The 23,466-nt window shown below is 39.5% G+C and overlaps 1 long non-coding RNA gene across 1 annotated transcript; it reads right to left on the bottom strand.

The window, feature by feature from the left end:
- Positions 1 to 887: 887 nt before the first annotated feature.
- Positions 888 to 5,856, bottom strand: LOC106098597 (uncharacterized). Its single transcript, XR_001224881.3, has 3 exons — positions 4,855 to 5,856; positions 4,626 to 4,775; positions 888 to 4,551 (listed from the first exon to the last, which is right to left on the bottom strand). It is a non-coding gene; the product is annotated as an uncharacterized LOC106098597 (long non-coding RNA).
- Positions 5,857 to 23,466: the final 17,610 nt, after the last annotated feature.

Here is a 23,466-nt window from a genome sequence, read left to right as displayed (position 1 = left end):
ATATCAATGTCCAATTATGTTTTCATGTATTACTGGAAATTCCAGGACTCTCCACTTTTTAGATTTTAGCCAGTCCTTGGTGGGTTTGCTGGTATGCTTTGGGTCACTGTCATGATGCAGTGTCCAGTTCCGCTTTAGCTTTAATTTTTTTTTTTTTTACAGATGGTTTCAAGCACCCTCTGAGGGCATCAGACAGCTCTTTAGATCTCACCAATGATCTCAACAATGCACTGATCCTGTGCACCTGAAGTGATACACCTGTGTGTGATTTTAACCATTTAAATTGTTTGTGTTTGTGTTTGTGTGTGTGTGTGTGTGTGTGTGTGTGTGTGTGTGTGTGTGTGTGTGTGTGTGGGGATTTTTTATTTTTTAATTATTTACTTATAATATTTGGATCGCTCAGCATCATTACAATTTATAATTAATATCAATATGTCCAGATATATTTGAAAATATACAGCCTTTCATAGGGTGTCCAAATTTTCTCACGTGACTGTAGTTTCACACAGGGTACTTGGAGCCAGGGGGGTGGGGGTGGGGGTGGAGGGATTCTTAATATTAAGGGCTTTATGTACTGCTTTCAGTATTTTCAGGGCCACAAAACTGACATTTGTTTAGTTTTATTAAATGGACAGGCGGAACTAAGAAACATGTAACTCACAACTGAAGCAATTAAAATAAAGGTTCTTCATTCAGTTTAATTTTATCTATTTATACAGCGCTAAATCACAAGAACAGTTGCCTCAAGACACTTTATACTGTAAGGCAAAGACCCTATAATAATACAAAGAAAAGACAAAACCCAACAATCATGTGAACCCCCCTATGAGCAAGTGCTTTGGCGACAGGGGGAACGAAAAACTCCCTTTTAACAGGAAGAAGCCTCCATCAGAACCAGGCTCAAGGAGGTCATGGTTATAAAATAATAAAATAACTGATCTGTTTAATTATTTTTAAGTACCTTCATATAAAGTAATAAATAAATAATAAAAAATAAAGTGCATGTTTGCTATAAAAACCCTGAGTTTTTTAGTTAATAGTTTAACAGCTGGGAGAAAGAAGCTAGGCTATGAGTTTTAAATGTGCAGGTTTCCATTATGTTAAGTCGATCTACAATCACAGTGTGTAATGTGATAGTGATAAATGGGATATGCAGAGGATGAGGATGCGACAGAGCTGGAAAGTAGCGTTGGTGCAGAGTAGGTGTAGAGTTTATTAAGCTGATGAACTTTCATCTTGGTCACAATAATGCATCCCAGAACCTGCAAATGACAGAAAACAGCGGTTATTATACCATTCCTCTTCTGATGCAGTCATTTATAATGTGCTTTCCTCCTGTATTTCAAACCTTGCCTATATGAGCTGACAGATCACAACTGGCACAAGAGAGCTACGCACAAAGTGGTCTATGGTGTTAGTGCCACGGCGCACTAGCAGCGAGAACAGTCTGCTAGTCAACTACAAAGTCCTTGACTGAAGGATGGAGTGGTGGTGCTGCAGTAAGTCATGAGTTTGTCTGCCAGAAGACTGCAGTTCTTTTCCCTTTCAGGACCTTTACGTGCAACCCCCCACCACCACCACTATATTTATAATTTTGCTTTCACTCCATGATCAGGTTTTGGCACCAAAAATACTCAGTTTAAGGAAAAGATTGTGGTTGACCATATTAACCCAGCATGTTGAAAAGTTATGCTTATCCACCGCAACACATGTTCCCATGAACATGGGTCCATCTTAGCACCTACACCAAAGCACACTATGCATATATCTGTGGGACTGCAGCAGCTATGACAAAACAGCAGTAACTGATGGCTTTGAAATGTAAACAGGCTCTCAATTTCAAGAATCCTCATCTGTCCAAAAAGAACCGTTTTGCTAGCTTTCAAATCTAAAATATAACTTTGATATATTTCCATATTTTTAAAGCTGTTTTGGTAAGAAGCGAGTCGTGCATTTCACATGTAACTCCATGTCTTTATAGTTTATTTTCGAAAGAGTAAAAAGGAAAATGAGTCATCAACCTTGAGACCAGACTGATAAGATGGGTTTCCTTTGAAATACTGGAATTTATTTGATATAGCCATGCCAATCAGTTATCAAGCTGCTCAGGCTGTAAACATCCGGGTATGAAGTGTTTACTGTGAACACTTAGCATAGGACTGCACTTCTGTTTTATCAGCTTCTCTCTATGGCATGGGTGTGCTGCAAACGCATGACTGTGAATCAACATAGTGTTGAAAACTTCACTGTTTAATCACTTCTTGTCTGCACAGCCAAGTCGATTGTATGGCAGCCAAATTATACATGGCGTGGTCATGTTTTAAATCATCTTCCCGTAATGGGACTATGGTACAAGTGCAGCATTATGGTAAGTATTCATCCAAACAACATGTCTAATAAAACTGATGTACAAAGAATTAAGTCATGGATAAACAACTGGATTGGACATTTTTAAGCACAAATGCAAACAGATGATTCGACAGTAAATAAAAAACACCACACATAAAACTACATGAAGGACAGTAGGTAGTAACCTCTCTTTAAAAAAAACATGTACAGTGGCTGTATGACGTATTCACAGTGTATCACGTTTTGCATTCCCTGATCTTTGTCATTAAAAACAAACTCATCCCACAACGTGTCCAAGTGACACTGTGTTTTGGCAAGAAACAGTTTGAGTGACTGGTTGATGGCTAACGTAAGTCAACCCGCTAATCACCAATACGGGCTTCGTATGTTACGGGCGCCAGTAGGCCGAAATTAACATGGGTCACCGCTGCTCTGTAAACATGCATGAGGAAAGGTTAGCTGTCAAAGTACAAGAGGTCACACTGATTTCAGAAATACGAAAATGTAATATCTACAGATGATTTCGGGAGTTTTAAAGTGCTGTAACTACATCATGCAAGTTTCACTCAAAACAGCCACAAGATACAAGAAACCTGACAGCTTAATAAGAGAAAGATGACAGATTTTGAGCAACCATAAACCAACATAACCATTGAGTATGGCGATATAGTGGTCTACAACTGACCCAGTATCTAACACACTTCAAGACATCTCTCATTGTTAGGGAACCAGTGATTTATTTCACTGATGTTACCATGAAGTTCACATTTACGGTTTTGTATGTATGCACTGGGCAACATTTTCGTTTCTTTCAGACACGAAACATGGTTGCAGTTGCAGAGTGCCTTACAGCAGACACTATGCAACATCAGCACTCATGACATGGTTGAAGGGTGTTTTTTCCATTTGTGTTACTTTTCAATTTTTATTCATTGGCCATTATAAATGATGATGCAGACAGGCTAATACCTAATATCTGCAATAAAATTATTCAGTGGGACTCTAAATGTTACTGTAATTGTGAGCATACTGATGTGGACGTGAGACTCAAAATAATCCCCAAGTACAGTTAAACTGAGACGCTATGGTAGTCTGTGCTACGAAAATGCACTTCAGACATGACGAACGTGATTTACGCTAAGCTATTACCCTAATTTAGTCCGTCTGAAATTCCTCCCCGTTTCTAATGTGCACCAGCTTCTGCTCAAGTTCCCCGGAGCAACATACACGTGACGTGTGGGACTAACACCAGACTGTATTTGCTTTGTGCACAAAGTGTAAGCCAAAAAAAGACATACTCAGCAAAACCCTTACTCCCTTAAATATAGTTTAAAGGGATGTGAGGCCACAGGCAATAATTCACCAAAGTGGTCTTTAACTTGTTGTGCAATCCTAATTACAAATGATGTGAGCCTTTTATTTAAAGTGCATGTTGTCATCCGGCTTTTTGGAGCCTTGATCCTCTCTCAGCTGTTGGGCTCTTCTGTGGAAACAGCTGCACTGACACACTGTTTAAAGACAGCCTGCAACAAAGCTAAATATTAATCATGAGTTAGGAATGGAGGACTGGAGATAATCATGGAGGACTCCTGATTATTCATGTTGGCAAGGCTTGTGTGTACGTGTCCTTAAAAGGCGATATAAACGTTTTACGTGAAAATACAAGCTACCAAAAAAGAAACTTGGATTACATTTCATTTACAGATGTGGTAATGTTTTGTGATATGATGTGCCACATTAAATTACAGTATTAAGACAAAATGCTAAAAACTAAAACAGGACATCCTCACCATTTGATTAACTGAATATTAGTAATATTTGTTTGAAGTTAAAAGCTTCCTTTATCAAAATTTTGCATCCTTTTACTTTATTCAAGTAAATTTTGCTAGTTCTAGTTTACATTTTCACAGATTAAGAAAATGTAGGAAAATGTAAGGGGGTTTTGGACTCTAGTGAATAATTATGATTGGGGGGCTTGTTTATAAAGGGGGTAAATCTAGTCATACACTGTCATGAACCGAAGTTCAGTGCACAAGCTGAACCCAGAAGCAGAGCCAACACACACGCAGGAGTACGAGAAAATAAACTTTATTCTAACTAAAGGTGTCCCGGGAGGGTTAAGGAAAACACACGTGAAACTAGAGAAACCAAGGCACCGGGAGAAGAGTCGCGCAGGAACGCCGAAAACGGGACTGAGGGAGGCTGCAACAGAAAAAGAGAAGAATTACTGGGATGCGGGGAAAAGCGGCACACGTGAGGGAGAGTTTGAGTCTTACAGTCAAAGCGGGGCCGTGAGAGCCGGAGGGAGGGGTGAAGGTCCGCGGGGAGCTCCAGGGAAGGCAAAGTGAGGGATACTGAAGGTGATCAAAAAACTCCAGGCGGGCAGGTGGACAGGCAGGTGGCTCAAAAACACGCCGAGCAGTTATCTGAGTGCACAGGGAGAAATCAGCGCTCATGCAGACAAATGAGGGTTTTCACAATCGCTTCCCTGTAGGCATACGTTACCGCTGTGAGACGATTACGGACTGGCGTGGAGCAGCAGGCTGGGCTGGATCAAGTAGTCCACCTGATAATCGCCTGGGATGAGATGCAGGTGTAGAGTTAACAGCCACGCCCGTGGGCGTGAGCATCGCATCAGCTCCTCGGACGCCGGGCCGCGGACCATGACATACACAGGAAGAAATCAGTTGTGTAAGACAAATATTTTTTTTTCCAGACTTCACTGCCAGTAAGTAAGTTCAAGGAAGTATTGCATGACTTGTTCTAAGATCTTTTGAGAGGTCTGCTTTGGCGTCTCCACAGCAATGAGTACAGGGCAGTAGTGATGGAGACAAAACACATGAAAACAATGATGCTTTTTAAAGCCTTTCATAACTATAATCTGAACTTTTCTAAGCACCCTTTTCCTCTTTATTCAATTTATATTAAGTTACAGGAAGAGACACACCTCTTATAATAACAAGCCCTGACACAGCTAAGGCTTTGAGGCCACAGCTGCAGCATTCTCAGTTGCATTCAGTCAAATTTACCAGTGAAACAAGAGCAGAATAGGTCAACAAATTTGTACTAGTTGCAGTTTTCTCTTCACAGGTTTCTCTAACTGACGCAACCATTTAGGTACTTTCCTCTTCATCAAAAAAAACCAAACAAAAAAAACAGCTGATCCGGGCCGCTAACCAGCGATGTGCTCCACCCAAGCGTTTTGTGCAGAAACATCTTTAATAGTTCACTAGCCTCATATAAAGAGAATCGTTTCACACCGTAACCATCAGCTTGTCAAGAGTAAGCATGAAGATTTGTTTTTTTTCTTCAAAAGTGCACCATTTTTTGTAATTTGCTTATTTTTCTTTTAAAGGTTGTAATGCTGGACAACCTTCTTGGGGCAGGTTGTTTGCTCATGTATGCTGCAACACAAAATTAGAGGTAATGGAAGGTTTAGAACAGGGGCAGGCAACTCCAGGCCTCGAGTGCTGGTGTCCTGCAGATTTTAGATGTATCCTTGATCCAACACAGCTGATTTAAATGGCAAAATTACTTCCTCAACATGTCTTGAAGTGAAGGGCTGGTAATGAACTAATCATTTGATTCAGGTGTGTTGACCCAGGGTGACATCTAAAACCTGCAGGCTACCGGCCCTTGAGGCCTGGAGTTCCCCACCCCTGGTTTAGAAAGATATTAACTGGGTCCTGTTGGGTCTTTTTGTATGAGTTAATGATGGATGAAGGTGCCATGCATGAGTGTTCACATGAGCTTCCTCCATAACCCTATGCGTCCATATTCAAATCAGGCAGTTACGGAAATTCTCAGTTGGTGTGGGGCTCAGGCAGGGTTACCCTTGCCACTGGATTTGATTTTACTTTTTTTATTTGACAAGAATCTCTGCACAGCTGGAGCAGTTGCATCAGTTCTTTTTTGCTGATGTTACTCTGTTAGCTTCAGTGAACTGTGGCCTTCAGCAAAACTGCAACTGAGCACTGAAAGCACTTTTTACTACAAACCACACACTCACAATCTGATTGATGCACTGGCCGAAATTTGGGGTTCAGTATCTTGCTCAACCTCCAAGCACACTTTGAGTCAGGGATTAACAAACTGATTGACCTTCAGATTTATAGACAGCTTTTAACCTTTTTCAAGAGTTTAATCACTTTATCTACCCTAGAAAAGTAAAAGTACTTAATAGTGTAACAAACTAAAATAAGATAAGATAAAATAAGTAATCGATTCCTTACATCTCCATCCTTTCACCTATTTTGCTGTATGACCAAACCTGCCTTAAATGTTGATCAACAGGGAACATAATGAAATGAAAGGTTTCTCTCCTGGGCACAGTTAGACAACAAATAGCAAATAAGTAATTATGTGACATGTCAGAGTGTTAAGTTACACCCACTGGTATAGGCTGTAGTCACCACTGAAGATGCAGTTTCCCAAAAGCAGTTATTAAGAGTAGCACACATCAGCAGTGATGCAAATGTTGTCCCCAGCTACGTAAGAGTGTAGGCGAACCACCCTCCAAGTCTGACACCTTTCATGTCAGTGTTCAGCTGTCAAATTAGGTTGAGATTCGTACACATCACCGACAGTTAGATTTTAACCTCAACAGGGTGGAGGCTGCCATTTAACGCAAAAGCTCTAAATTTCACACACACTATTCATCTAAAAAGCAGATCACTACAGAGGAATGTGCACAGAGAACAAACATATTTCCTTTGAGGTTGCTAAAGAGCAAAATACACCTAAATACAGTAAATATTGGCCAGGTAACGAGAAATGACAAATCTCCCACACTAACCATGGCCTGTATATTCAGTTTATGATAGATACCTCTGCAACTGAAAAGTATAACAAATGTGTAAGGTAAGCGCTTTAAACCTGAACCAACAGATGGGTTACTCCTTACAAAAATCATTTCTATAGAAGATTAAAATTCTCATAATCTTCTTTTCAACTGTCATATGACCTCTGTGTGTCTTTTTCTAATAAGGTTATGATTTCAGTTACTCGTTTAAAGTCTTGCTGAATACAGCATGCTGTTGATTTTGTAAATTATGATCACATTAAAGGTCTTTACACAACAAGTGCATTGCTAAAAAAATAAAAAGTGCTTTCATACACACTTCAGGATGTTAGAGGGACAGTTTGAACTCTTGTTGGCAGACTTGGCACCACATCTGAGGAGGCAGACAAATAATTTCAGAGACCCGACTGACCCGGAGCAACATCTACCTGTGTGTCTGAGGTAAATTAGTATTATTTTATCTATGTTATTGTATATAATTAGAGTTGCACGGTTTGTGCTACAAGCATGCTTGTTGTGAAATACCAGGGTCTGATTGGTCAGAATTGTTATTCACATACAAAAAAATCTGAACAGTGGTTAGCACTGTTGCCTCACACCAAGAAGGTCCCGAGTTTGATTCCACGGCCTGGTCGGGATCTTTCTGTGTACGTTCTCTCCAGGTACTCTGGCTTCCTTCCACAGTTAGTGGGGTTAGGTTATTTCTTAATTCTAAATTGCTCATAGGTGTGAATGTGAGTGTGAATAGTTGACTCTATGTGTTAGCCCTGCAACAGCCAGGTGACCTGTCCGGGATGTACCCTGCCTCTCGCTCTATGGTAGCCTAGATAGGCTCCAGCTCCCCCATGACCCTGACAAGGAAAAGCGGAAGAGAATGGATGGATGGTGTGTAAAAGCCTTAAGAGTAAAACTGATAAGACTGTAGCTACCTTGTAATTGGCAACCTGCTAACTATGAGAATGAGTGCCTTGGGTTGCTAAATCCACTCGTCATTTGTTGTTTGGATAGAAATGACCAGCTTAACAGCTCTACTCAAGGCATGGTCTACAAAGTAATGGATGACATAACACTGATCAAGTCTATTGTTTAATCCATAACTTTTTTTATATTGACACGAAAGAAATGTGTCATGGGTCACAATATGAGTCTGTTGCACCCAGATTGCCCCAAAATAATAGAATGAAATAGATCAAAGCTCATTTCAGCATGGCACTATCCCTGTCCCTGTTTCTATAATAGGGTGGGTGGCTGTAGCTCAGGTGGCAGAGCAGGTCAGCCACTAATCAGAAGGTCGGTGGTTCGATCCTAGGCTGCCTCCTGGCTGCATGCCAAATATCCTTGGGCAAGATACTAACCCCATGTTTGCCTACTGGTGGTGGTCAGAGGGCCTGGTGGCGCCAGTGTCCGGCAGCCTCGCCTCTGTCAGTGCGCCCCAGGGCAGCTGTGGCTACAATGTAGCTTGCCGTGTGAATGAATGGGTGAATGACTGAATGTAGTGTAAAGCGCTTTGGGGTCCTTAGGGACTAAGTAAAGCGCTATACAAATGCAGGCCATTTACCATATAATAAGTCATTTTATTATAGAAGCCCACTACAACCAGCACTGTATTCTGTAAACTAATGGTGTGTGTGTGTATAAAAGGTAGAGTTATGTACAATTTCCTCTGAAGTGGATTGCACCACTACATTTTTCCTCATAAACAAGGAGCAGCCCTGCTTAACTGTCAAAGTAGAAGCTAGACCTAGATAGACATACTGCCTGAAACACTGTGGTGTTTTATTTGCACTCGGTGTTTGCCATCTCCAAGCTGCTGTTTGCCTTCAGAGTCAGCTGAGATTGTTTATACCAAAAGTGATGACTTGCTTCTTGCTTATAAGTTTCCTGAACCAGGGAACTGCGTGGGAATACTATTAACTCTAGCCCTGAAGTAAACCATCTGTTACCGACACACACCCACACACACACACACACACACACAATGTCCTGTGTACCCAAAACAAAAGGAAAACTGGAAAAACTGAATCAGGAGAGCAGGTTGGTTCTTGACCTGAGAGAGTAACTGCAATTGGACTAGCAGCTGTGTTATGAGCCGCTTTCATTTTTCTTTTTTCAGGACAGTGCTTTAAAGTCTACCTTGCTATTCAAAGCAGAGACAAAGGCCAGCCCTGAAAAGCTTTAGTGAATCGTGGCAAAAATAAAAGCTCTTGATATTCCTGTTTAACCATCCACAGCTCAAATAACCTTCAAACAAGCACCTGGAAATCCAGTCATCACTAGTTCCATGTTACACACCCTCATGCACACAGGCTGTATTAGTACACAATGTTCCCAGAAATTTGTATCCCTCTTACTCTGGAGTGACGCCAGGATATGGGCTGACCGTCATTCCTTTCATTCCTCACACTTATCCCACAAACAGCAACAAACTCCTCTTCACTCGTACTTTGTGTTAAAGGTTTGCAGCAGATTTAGTGTTCAGGAAATGTTAAAATACAACAAGGAAGGGACAAGGAGCAATAAAACTGTAAATTTTGTTTGAGTAAAAAGATGAAAGAGAAAGAATGAAAGGGTGACTTGAAAGGCACGCATTTACAGATATAGGTCTTTGCCAAAGACAAGCCTGTTCTTGTGAGCTGGCTTTCCAGTGAGTAAATTTGCTTTTGGAGGAAGCAAACAAAAGAAAAAAAACCCTCAGAGCTAGACTAAACAGCCAATTTGGAGGACAGCCTCGTTAAAGACTTGCATACTGTACATGACATCCTGGTTTTAACCGTTTATAGGTGACATAAAAGAGAACGTGGAATAATGATGTCAGCACTTAAACAGGGTTCAAAGTTTACAGTACCAAGTGCTTAGAAAGTCAGCTGATCAGTCAGCTGAACAGGAAGCAAGAAATTCCACAGTAATATTAACAATTAACAATAATAGGAAGTCCCATTCATTTGTTTCAGAGTCCAATGAGGACAAAGTGAAGAGGAACAAGAAAGACCAACTGTGAGATAAGTTAAATTCCAGTTTGTGTAGTCCGTGGTTAAGAAAACAGAACCTAAAGACGCAAAGCCTCAGAAAGCAGAAACGTGGCGTTTGCGACCATTATAACTGAGAAATGAGCTCATCTGTTTCCTGTGTAGACTGGATCTGGATGACTGAGTTCACATTGCAAGGAAAGAGAAATTCTGGGTAAAGTTCACCGACACTGGTATTAAACTAATGATGAGGATAACCAGAAGAATGTTGGGTGCAGTTCAAATGAACCACCTGACTCATTCAAAATCAGTTAAGACAAAGACAAAGACAAAACATACCATTCATAATCCTCTTAAAGATGGTTGTAGTTTCATTTAGAACAGGGACTATGCTCAGATCCAAATTCAGTTAAAATGATTTTCAATTGATTTTCATGTTCTTACAGTCTAAATCTCAAAAGAAGGGCAAGTTTTAACTCTTCATTATTCAGCTAATAAAACTGGCAAGACAAACGCTGTCAAGTTCACATAATCAACTGTGAACTGTTTTGTAGAAACCACTTCTTGCTCTTCAGCCCTTCAGTTCAATTAAATTTTATAGCGCCAAATCACAACAGCAGTCGCTTCAAGGTAGAGACAGTACGATAATACAGAAAAAAAACAGCAAACAAACAACCAACTTTGAGCAAGTATTTAGCAACAGTAGGAAGAAAACTCCAGCAAAACCAGTTTGAGGCATCTTACTTACTGGCTGCCTTTTGACTGACTTTTGTTGGGAATTAGTTTCTAAGAGTGACATGAGTTTCACATATCTGAAATATTCTAATTGCCAAAATATCTAAACTGCTTTCAGGTGGTTTAGTGTAGAGGAGGTTTGCAATACACGTGCCATCCACCGTCCACCATCCACCAGTACACTGAATGCTTACGTTACTCTCACGTGGACTCGATCATGCATTACACATTTCCCACAAGGTCACTACAAGAGATTTTTTTTTTACTGCAGTACAGAGAATCTGTGCTATTTTTATATGTAATATGCATAATGTTTGCACAAACTTTCTTGGATATACTGACACAGAACTAGAACTCCTGAGCAAAGTTCCACATGAGTCTTGTGACTGCTGCGGGAAGCTATGATCACACAAACTTCTGTGACGAAACTAAAACTAAAGTTTCCTTATTTTCCACCATCTCCCGTATTAAAAGCGATTGATTTGTAGTGGATTTGTGTAGAATCTCTTGTTAACAGCTGCCCTTATCACCAAAGGCAAAAGACTGAAACTTGTGTAGGAGACTCACTTTATACAGCTGCACTGTGAAACTGAAGCAGTCTTTGAGCGTGGGCGTGCAGCTAAAGAATGTGGAGAGTGTGCCAAAGCTACCTCACATTTGGTAAACAGACATGTACTTCCCCAGTCCACAGACTCCTGTGTCAGGACCTTTAATTAAGTCAGATATGTGAGTGGGATGTAAAAGTCTGCCAGTATTTCACTCAAAACACCGAAGGTGTCAGATAATTTTTTTAATTTTTTGGTAGCAGAAGAATTTTTCTGCGTGGGCTGATAAAGCACAGAAAAACATGTCTTTTGGGATATGACATGAAACCATGACCAAGTCTTATGAAAACATATCACATGGAGACCAAATCTGTTCAGGCAGGCAAGTATAGAAAGGTCTTAAATTGGTTGCATTGCACACCATCAGCCTGAGGTGCATGCCATATGCTTGAGGCTAGGGATGGATTTTTGAAGTGTGCTACCCATAAAGCCACAAAAAAAAGAACAGCCAAGGCTGGAGGAAAAAATGTTCCTCCAGACAACAAAGATGAAATTTCTGCACCTATGTTGGTTAACGGTGAGAAAACAAATGCTTTCTATAATTTTAGTAACAGATTTCCTGGTGTTTTAGCAGATTAAAGCCATTTAGTCTACATTTAGGTATTTTTTGTGATGTTTATTAAGAGACTAGCTGCATTTCTGTTCCTTTTACTGCACAAAAAACTATCAAATAGCTGTGAACCAGAAAGAATGATTCTTCCAGACAAGGCGGGGTGCAAACCAAAACTTACACAGGAAAACAACACTGTTCCTCTCTTTCTGTAAACTGAGGAGCCTCTTCGAGGTTCACTGAAGGGCTCTTTGAATTCCTTTGGACTAAGCTCTTGTTTTTCTGGACTAAAAAGGGAATGTCTGGGTGCTCATACTGAAACTGGAAAATGCCTTGGATCACTGAACTAAAGCAACGCAGCTCATGTGCACTTCATGCAGTCTGCATTTGACCACATTAGCTTCTCAGGGTCCAGTTCCAGGGGACACAGACCTGTGATTATTCATCACAGTATGCCCAACAAACTTTATGCAGAGACTTACAAGCTACATCACAATCAAAGGTAAAAAAAGTAGATGGAAAAAGCTAGCATATCAGCGCGGGAATGACTGGTCATTCAAGATATTTTGATGTAACTAGAACTGAATTAAAATCCATATCTGTGCCGTTTTGTGTTGTTTTATAAAAAGCATATGGTGCTACAGCTTTATGTCAGGATAACAAACTCCTTTTGACATAAGTAACTACTAATGGTTGATACTCGCTGATAATCTTCATTTAAATTGGTATTGAACCATTTAGCACTAACACTGACACCAGCAAAGAAATGCCATTAGTTGTATAGGTATTTGATTATAGACTAAAGTACTGGGGGGGGAAAAGAAATCTTGACCTGGCCCAAATCTGCATTTGAGGTTAACATTTATGGCAATACGTCTGGAGACATGTTAATTAGACCACAAACAAAATGCACATTTAGGCACTACAAGATGAAGGATCACAAAGTTGATAAGAGACATAATCTGTTTATGTTAGTATGTCAAATATTACGTGTATGCATGATGTATGTTTAATAAGGTTTGTGTATTTTTCTTGTGTAACTGGACGTGAGGACAAACATCAAGCGTGTTTCTCCTTGACCTTGCATATATGTCCTCTCCACGTGCTCTCTCTCTCCGTCATTGAACTTGGGAACACCATTTGTGTTAATCATTGCTTGTTGCACCATGTCTTCCCATGAGACTGTGCACTTCTTCCTTGTCTCACGCCTATCATGTTTCATTGCCAGAATCTGATGCAGTGTCAGCTAACACCTATTTTCCCCAAGTCCTACAGTAAGCCTAACCTGAATGTTTTTCTTGGATGCTCTGGGACTTTCTCACCTGTTTAATCCCATCCATGAATATAGAAAGAGAAATAGAAAATAGTCTCCTTTCCCTTCCAGTCAATAATCAACAACAAAAAGCTTACTGAAAACACATTCAGTTGTCCTGGTGTAAACGGTTCCCACAATCAGCTGGTGTTGCTACTATTACAGAAGGAGCTGACATCACTAAAGGGAATGGCCCTTTTCAACGCTAATAATTGTAGGATTGTGTGGGAAAAGTTACGAAATGAAAACACATCACATCACGTTGAGATTTTATCATTATGTTGGTAATATGTGGGTACAGTTTTCCTACGAGAATTTTTGTTTTTTCTAAAAAAAAAAAAAAGAAAAAAAAAAAAAAAGGCATTTTCTCACACGATCCATGTCAGCTGGAATGGTCACAAATCCTGACAGAGCAAGTGTGGTATACATTCACAGAAACACAAAAGGTTGCACACAGCACATTTGAGATCAAATGCACACAGCAGCATATTGTTCAACAGACGTCACGCAGCAGAGGTCACACACAGAGGTTATACAGTTTATCCCAGTTTTATCAGAGCGATCTGCTTCCAGTCAGCAGGTATGCGATAACTGCACAGTTTCGTGACATGTCTAATGAAAATGTTTGTTCAGGTTGTGAACTGTCCATTTCTGATTAAGAAACAAATTAAGTAAATAAGGTGAATGGAGGAAGTTCATCACTGTATAGTGAAGGTGGTGATGGAGGAGTGACGAACAGGGTCTGTCATCTCTGCTCACATACAGAGATGAGTAGGAGGATGTTGTTTATAACCTACTTCCGACAAGTGCTTTCAAGTAAATATATTTGGTTTCCTCTGTCACACTAGGTAAAAGAGGCAGAGATTATAATAACCAATGATTAAATGCAGAGTGGGATATAAACACACACAGGAGAGAGAGAAAAAAGTAGGAAGTGAAGAAGGAACACTTGGTGCATCATGGGAAGCCATTAACACCCTAGGCCTAATGCAGTATAACAAAGGGATGATTCAGGATCACCTGATCCAGCCCCAACTATGTGTTTTATCAAAAAGGAAAGTTTTAAGCTTCATCTTAAATGTGCAGAGAGGAACCACAAGTAAGCCCACAGTCTGAGAGCATCGTGCTCTAGTGGGGAACAATGTGGTCTTTAAGATAAGCTGGGGCCAGATTATTTTTAAAAACATGTGCTTGTACAATGAATACTGAACTTGAGCTGATGGTTACTGTGATTTGGTGCTATATGAATAAAACTGAATTGAACTGAGCTGGCGTTAGAACCTGGTTAGCTTCGTTTTCCCATTTTAAAAGACTAAACAGCCTTAAACATGTATTGTTCAAATCCTATTGTTAGATAGAAAGCATGCTTTAGAGTTTCTTATTGGTTGCTTGGATAAATAGGTTATGATATACACTCAGACACTAGGCCATGACATTAGGTATAGCTTTTGAGATTCTTGTTATTGGAAGAATTGAATTAGCCACCCGGTGCATTCAGGTATGTGACATAATCAAGACGGACTGCTAAATTACAGACTGAGCATCAGAATGAGGAAGAAAGATGACTTAAGTGATGGTGGGATTTTCCCACACAACCATCTCTAGTGAGTAGCAGTTCTCTAGGCAAAAATGCCTTGTTGATGCCAAGTGAGAGGAGAATGGCAAGACTGCTTTAGGCTGATAGGAAGGCAATAGTAACTCAAAAAAACCAAAAAAACAAAAACCCACTTGTTATAGCCAAGATCTGCAGAAGCAGATGAACTACCGCAGCAGAAGACCATACTGGGGCGCCACTCCTGTCACCTAAGGACAATAAACTGAGGCTAGAATTTTCACAGTTCACCAAAATTGGACAACTGAAGATATTTTCTTGGCACAAAACTACTTGAGCATCATTTACACAGCACAGGCTACCTCTGACCATGTCTATGACTTTATGACGACAGTCAAAGCAGCCATCTTCTGATGGCTAATTTCAGCAGTGTAATGTACCAGGTCACAAAGCTCAAATTATACAAGACTTGCTCCTTAAATGAGGTTATTGTACTCAAATGGCCTCCACACTGATCAGATTTCAGTCAGACAGAGCACCTGTGGAATGTGGTGGTATGGAAAATTTGTAACACAGATGTGCAGCCGACAGATCTGCACCAACGAGGTGATGTTATCGTATAAATGTGGGAAAAGATCTCTGAGGAATGTTTCAAGCACTATTTTTGCTATGAACATTCAGCCATATTAATCTAACCAAAGTTCTCCTGTTCATATTCCAGGGTGCAGTTTTCAACGTTGTAGATTGTGTCAGGTTAGACATCACACGTGAAAAGGTTGCCCTTCTCATTAAAAGAGGCACATTTCCTAAACGTATGCCTGTTCATTCGAGGCTGAGCTCATTGTTGAAGCAAGCAAATACAGAACTGCAAACAGCGTCTGCACAAACACTACGATCAGATGACATATAATATAGCCCATGGCAAACACGTGGCATGTGTATACGCACATTTCGCGCTGGTGTATACCTGATATCACCTGAGTTTTCAATGCTTTTTTTTCCATTACTGTTCATTAGGTACGCAATGGCATCAATCATGGTCAGGCCAGGTCCCGTGTCCTTGATTTTATGAAGTGCTTTTTAAACAAGAAAAGCTTAAATGTTAGCCTGGTAAACATAATCAGCTTGCTTTTTATTCAGACTTCAGACCTTCATTGCAGTCTTAAGGTGTGCTTGTGCACTTTAGGTAGGTAACACATGAATTACCACAACTTTCTGATAAAGAGATTATTTACAGTTCTTTTTGAAAAATGTGTCTTTCTAAAAATATCTCCCTTTTTTTGGTGAAAGTGTATAATCAAGTAAAGACCAATCTTTAGCAGCAAGTCAGTGATCATATTAACATATAATGTTCCATTGTTATTGGCTTACATTTGCTTAGCATTATAATCACACCACCCACTCAGTAATTTCCGTTTGATGCCACGCTTACCCCATCTATCAGATTTCTATCTTGATAAGTTTCTGCCTTATTTAGCAAAGCACTCTTAAGAAAGATTTAAGCCAACACCTTCCCACCTACATCTGGCCATTCAAATGTAGTGTAGCAAATATGACACTGTATTCTCATTGCTTGGACAGAGGCGAGTGATAAAGTAATTTTGAGCTGCAAAACCAGTACAAGCAACCTGATGCCTGACACTGGTCACTGTATTGCAAGCGTCACATGCAGCAAATTAAAGTTGAGCTGGCCTGAACATTTTCAGCTCTGCAATGATGCAGTAAAGCATCAACCATATGTTCATATGTTTGTGCACACAATGTAGCTGGCCACACTCTGCTGTTGTGTACAGTAGAGGAGCTTAGCCTAAACCAGCCTTGTACAGTCTAGCTAAAGTTGGCATTCATGACCAACAGCAGTAAGGAGCTGGATGGACACAGATCAAGTGTCCTCAAGTCTTCTGCCAAGGTACGTAAGCAATGCCTCCATAAGTGCTCTCAACTGACCACCAATGTTCACAGACAAACAAGACCACGGGTGATGTCAAAAAAGACTTAGCAACAGTGTAGCCACACTTGGCTTAGTAAGCTTTCAGACTGCAGTAAACAATAGATTTGCTGGGGACTATCTTCAGCTGTGGACTATTACACATTTCATGAGTCAAACTAAACTACAGTAAGTGTTTGTGTGTCACCCGTGATAACATTGTGGACTTCTGATGAATTAAAATTTTGGAACATTGATGAGAATCTGTTGCAAAAATGAAATGATATACATCAGTTTGGTCAGGTTATTGCTGGTTGTACTCTTCTTATGGAATTTTGTAATAATTAGGAAAATATCCTGAGCTCAGTTCTGATTAGAAGAAACTTCAAACAATTCATGTTGTTGTTTATGAACACGTCTGATCTTCTGCTAAATCTCTTTTCTGGTTTAGACTTTGATTGAATTCGTAGGATTTGGATAGTAAAACTGGATTAAGGCATTGGAGGAATGCAATACATATATGCAATATATATATATATATATATATATATATATATATATAAAATTCTTAAATCCATTTGATAAGCATTCATGGCAGAATTTAAGTGGATTATGTTTTTAGATTGTGTTTTCCACAACACAATGAGCAACCTTTTCTTTGTCTATAAGAAATGACAGCCTACCAATACAGGGATCAACACTTTATCAAGCGGCTTTTTTCTGGTAATGTGAAGGCGACAGGCTCAAGCTAGCAGACCTCTCTTTTTGTCTTTGGTTATCAGCTGAGCTTGTATTTTGTCTGTGCAGTAATCCCTCGTGTCGTCATGTATGGGGGAGGATGAAAGACTTTAGACCTGACCCAAATTCACAGAAAGTCCTTGAGACATAACAATGGCAAAGCCTATAGCAAAAGCCCCTAATTATCGTTTTTGTAAGTGTGTAGGTATTCTCTGCGGCATGTAACTGGGGAACTACGCACTGAAAACAGTAATTTAATTCTCTTAGTAAAACATTTAACAGAACTTGGACTTTACCTAACTATTTTATACCAGGTCATTTTCATTGTCTGGAGATTGCACTGTTTGGTTGAGTTTTTTGCCAACATCAGCTAAGTAAGAAACACTCTAAAATGGCAGGATAAAATTTTGGGAGGAACGTCACAGAGTAGTGTTGCAAATACTAAGTTATTTAACCCCCATGTTGTTCTGTAATCACCCTGAAACACAAACAGGTAAGAAATAAATGTAAAATATACCTAACTGAGACCTAACTATAAACTTTATTAAAAAAAAACAAAAACAACAAATAAAAAAACCGTCGACAACTTTAAGGTTAAAAGTAGAGAGGGTGTCCAACTCCTGAATACAAATTGGGGGTTGGTTCCAGAGCAGAAGCGCCTGATAGCTGAAGGCTCTGCCTCCCATTCTACTTTTGTAAACTCCAGAAACCGCAAGTAAGCCTGCAGTCTGGGAGCAAAGTGTTCTGTTGGGATAATATGATACTATGCGTGCGTGATCATTCAAAAAGACTTTAATTCAGTTCTGGATTTAACAGGAGCTAATGAAGTGAAACTAATAGTACCAACAGGAAGTCACTGTAATGATTTCTGCTTCTGTTATCTCGACTTTGATTGCCCCATATTTTAGCAGCAAAGTTCACCTTAATCCAGTACACAAGTTGCATGCATCTTTTCACTGAAACTTCAAACACCCCCTCTTGTCTTTAAGTTAAATCACAGGTGAACTGAAAAAAATGAAAGACTCTTTTGTAAAGAAACATCTATTACTTACACTTTATCTTTGCTTAAAAACAGCCACTCTAAGCAATCTAACACACCCTAACCTCAGAATTATCTTAGTTGTTAGTCTTCAAGGATAAGTTATATAGTCATACTAGTAAACATGTCTATTGTTGCAAAGGAAAGAAAGCATAACACTTCTGTTTTCAAACCCGTCCTGTTGTAGTAGGGCTCGTTTAAGATCCTGTGGTGTTAAGAGAGGCGTTGGGCTACCAACATATAGTGACTTAGCTAGAACCATAGTCACAACCAGTGGTACTTTAGCACATGCAATAGAGTACTTGATACTCTACCATCGTATATTTCAACCTTTCCCCATGGGTGCGGTTAAATAAAAACGTTACTGTTAGGTAACGCACAACTCAGAGTGTGATCTTTGGAGGACATTGCACTGAATTAATTCCTGCTACAGATATGCAAAAGACACTGTGTAAAGAGAAAATTTACTCTCTCTAATGCAGAATATTGGACAACATCTACATTTAGTTTTTGTTCAAATGAGAAGGTAAACAGCAGATTAAAAAATAAATAAATAAATAAGCAACACTGAATTTGGGAGTCTCCAAATCTTCTTGGGTAAGATTAAGAAAATAAATAACAGCAAAGTTATTCGTTATAGCCTTGCTAAATACACTTCATTTTGAACAGCATGATTTCATTATCAGTTGGAGCCCATTAAGGAACTTCCATTTATCCAAGTCAAGTTAGTGGTTGGGCTGGAGCCTATCACAGCTACCACTGGGCAAAAGGCAGATCACACTCCTGACAGGCCAACAGGCTTCAATAGGGTTAACGCAGAGAGCCAGACCCCTCACACTCACATTCAGTCTAGAATTATCAAGTGAAAATGCTAGCCCCCACACCACAACACCAAAAACAAATAGATGACAGAGAATTTATGGATTTCCTTTTTAACAATTGTCAAAAAAACAAGTATCTATGGGTATGCCTACTAGTGAAAAACTGAACTCCTACCCAGACTGCCACAGTCGTAAGCCAGCTGATACTATTGAGACAAAGAACTTTGTAAAACATAATATAAGTGAGAAATAACTTCCATATTTAAAGTTGTAAAGTAAACTATATAAATATGGTACTAGTGTTATACTGTAATCCACCAGAAAGCTTGCATGTAGCTCTTGTGCTAAGCCTTCTGCCCAGACTGCCCAATTGTGCCATATGACTGGGACCACTAAGGAATGAATGATGCGTCAGTCAAGCTTAGCTCATGACATTAAAGTATGACTAATGTTTGTCTCCTTTGCAGCAGTAATATTTGCTAGTCCAACTGAAAATCTGTGGGTTTCCTTGAGAAGTACATTTAAATCTCAGACACTGGAGACAGATTCATTTGCAAAGGGTTGAATCATTTTGCTGACCAAGTGCTGAAACAAGAGAAGTGGATGTATGAATCCTGCTGACAAAAGAAACGCGTGTTTCAACGCACTCATTCTTTCAGCGAGAAGAATCATGGAAAAAAATCATGTGATCCAAAGACGCATGATCCCAAATTTTCAGTGGTGAAATGGTAGTAAGTCATATGAATTATGTTCGGCACTGAAGTTCTCGAAAATGACCACATAAATGGATGACTATCAGCAGCATACTGTGTTTTTTTTTTAATAAACACAATAACCTCCATTCATCTGGGATCAATGCCTTTTAAACATTGAGCTCCAGAGATTGTTGTGAGGGATGTTAAAAGCTGCAGATCTCAATAAACAACCATCAGCAAACATGCGGTTTCCCAACAAAAGGTGAAGGCAGGGTGGGGGAGCCAACAACCTGTAACCAACACTGACCACCTGACGTCCACCCACCAGCGATAACATCATCACACCTTGGAACATTCGGGTTAAACAAGTCCAGGCGTGTCACAGTTTGATCCCAAAATACCAGAAGTCAATAGAAAGAGGCGCCTTGCAGTCAAGTCACGATGCTTCTGAAAACAGAATGCAGGGCAAAAGCTACTTCTGCCACAGGTCATAAGAGTTCAGTGACTAAGAAGGAAACATGATGCAATTCTCAGATGGTTGTCACCCCCTGTTATTTTCCCCTTACGACTTTATCATCAACACAAAGAAAACATCATGAAGGTTAACGAGAACATAAAAACTGTATGTCTGTGAAGGTTCTCAGTCATCCAGGTCATCATAGTCTAAGGAGCTTGGAAAGAAAAGCGCTGAAGTTCTTGAAGTTTCCTGGTTTCCTATTGATCCTCTGATTTACTGAGTAAATCACATGATAGGGTGGGGGTAGTGGGTTCACCTAAAACCTTGGCTGATTGTAACCCACACCCGTTTTCACACCTTGACTCGTGTGATTAGGTTGAGGATCAACAGGGGGTCCATGACCCTCTTGGGGACACTCCCATAGGGCTTAAAATCTGTCTCTCTCCACCAATTGCTCTTAGAACTGAAGAAGCTTCTCGGATGAGAGGTGAAACGTCTTCAACGAAACTTAAAGAAGTCCAGACACTTTTAAGTTCCTTATAAAAACTACAACCAAAACCAGATTTTATCAGGTAACACCAATCTGCGCTTAAGTCTTTAGATTTATTATTTCCCATCACTGTCCAATTTTTATTATCATTATAACTTAACTTAGTTTTGCTTTCATTTTCATTCTGACTTTGAATTTGAATATTTTGGATGAATGCACAGCTGCATTGGATTGCATTTTCTGGTTCTCTTTGCAAAATGTGATTGTAATAATATAGATCATTGTACATTCTTCCTAAGACCAGATTCCCAACCAGACAATATCACTAACTTACATGGAGCCCCCAAAAGCTTCCACATTTTTCTAGACTCCACACTTTTTTCTAGACTAACTGCATGTTTTTTCTTTCAATTTACAACTTTAAATATTCTTTATCGACTTAAGGTAGTTCCTGTAGCATGTGATAAGTTTGTGTTGTATCTTATAGGCAGGCTGGCTCTGTGTCAATATCCAGCTGAATAGCTATGCTCAAATACATGTTAATAAATAAAGTTGTTTTTAGTGATAATTCCAGAATTGTACTCACAGTTCTAAACTCATTTGACTGGACAGACTTGGCAGTCAGTAAGGACACAGTTGGAAATTTTGACCTTGGGCCACACTGATGGGTTAATCTAACCACTTCCATTTCTCAGGTCACTTTATTGTGTCAAACTTAAGAAATCATGTTACTATAGAACTCCAACGGTAACCCATTTCTCAACGGCATATTTGTACATTGGGCTACCAGACTATATCACAGCTGAAGACAAACTAACTTCAAAAAAGCAGTCAGAAAGTTACTTTTCTGCCCTTGTGCTCATTTAAGCCTATGCAAAGTAAATTCAGACTAAAGTTTTTGTAGTTAAAAAATATAAGAAGTATAAGGAAAAACACTGCCATGTAAGGCTTGAAAAATAGTTATCGAATGACAAGCACAGACTTCTGTGGCTTGCTATTTATTCCTCAATGTGCTGCAATTTCCTTCCTGTTGGTAACTTGCTGGGAACATTGGTGGGAACATCCCACCCTTCCAGACAGAATGTGACTCTTGTTACCAAACTGTTCTATCCTTGGAATAGAAAAAAACATGGCAAGCTTCCACTGACTTCACTCAGGGTCAAAGACTGGCTGTAGAGTACAAAGTGTGCTGAGAAAAAGCCTAGAGTTAAGCTTTTGCTTAAGCAAATAAATGAAAATGTGTCTCATAGCAGCCAATAGCACATTGTTGTTTATTATTTATTTAGGATTATTTATTTATCCTTAAAGATACATTATCTGTGCTCACAGGATTTCCTTCTGGTAGAATAAAGTCTTAAGAGGTTATTCCATTGACAGTTATCACACATGTGTTTGCATCAAGGTCCCTGATGAAGGCCAATAGCTGGTGATTTAAACTACCGGTAATTCAGACACCTTGGAAGTAGTTGAAGTTAAGCTAGAAACTTCTACACTGTTCCAAAAACAAAGAAACTCAGACAAAAAATAAAGAAACCTGTATGAGCCCATAAAGTTACATGTTCAGTGCTGTTTCCAAAGAAAGTTGTAAGTTTAATTTAAATGCTACTTGAAATCACTAACAAAGAAAACTCAGATACTGACACTAAGAGCTGTTACTATTTGAAAAATCTATGCAAATCTTGAATTTAGTGCTATCAAATAGTTAAGTTGGGTAATACCTAATGCTTTTGTTCTATTCTGGAAAATCAGACAACTAATCAGGTTAATTGGCAAAAGGTTAGTAATGTGATTGGGTATTGGGTAGTGAATAGTCAGTAGCACTTCGCTAACATAAAATTATACAGAAAAGGTAGCCAATGAAGAACTATTGCTGAAGGAATGATAAGAACGCTTGATTATTAGAGTTGAGACTGTGCTGAAGAACGAAGATGGTCAAATGTTGACTTTCAAGTTTGTTAGAGTTGTACAAATTCTGTTTTAGGCTTATATACTGCATTTCCATGGAAATTTCATTCAATCACACCCTATTTCCCTAGCAAAATATAAAGAGGGCTGGCACAAACATCTGCACAGTATTGTGTATAAACAAAATCTAGGATCACTGGTGCCTTCTCTGGGCACTGAACTCATTTAAGATGGCGTTAGTGAAGTGGAAAACCATCTCAGTCTTGGCATCTTAACGAATAGAGAGACAAGAGGCAATGTGTTCTGTTTAGAAGCTAGCATCAAATAATAGCATCCATAATGATGGCACACATTGCACAAGCAACTTAAACATCTTAATGCTGAATAGCACATACAGGATTTAGGAGGAATGCATACTGCCATCTTCATTACATTTTGTTCAAGGAAGGCCTTACTTATTTCAGCAAGATGTTCTGCATGTATTACAACAGCTTTGCTCCGTAAGGTAATACTGTGTGGTTGCT

Source organism: Oreochromis niloticus, linkage group LG11 (assembly GCF_001858045.2).
Source record: "Oreochromis niloticus isolate F11D_XX linkage group LG11, O_niloticus_UMD_NMBU, whole genome shotgun sequence".
Lineage (NCBI taxonomy): Eukaryota > Metazoa > Chordata > Actinopteri > Cichliformes > Cichlidae > Oreochromis > Oreochromis niloticus.
The sequence above is the reverse complement of the archived record's forward strand: the minus strand, read 5'-3'. Positions and strand labels throughout refer to the sequence as shown.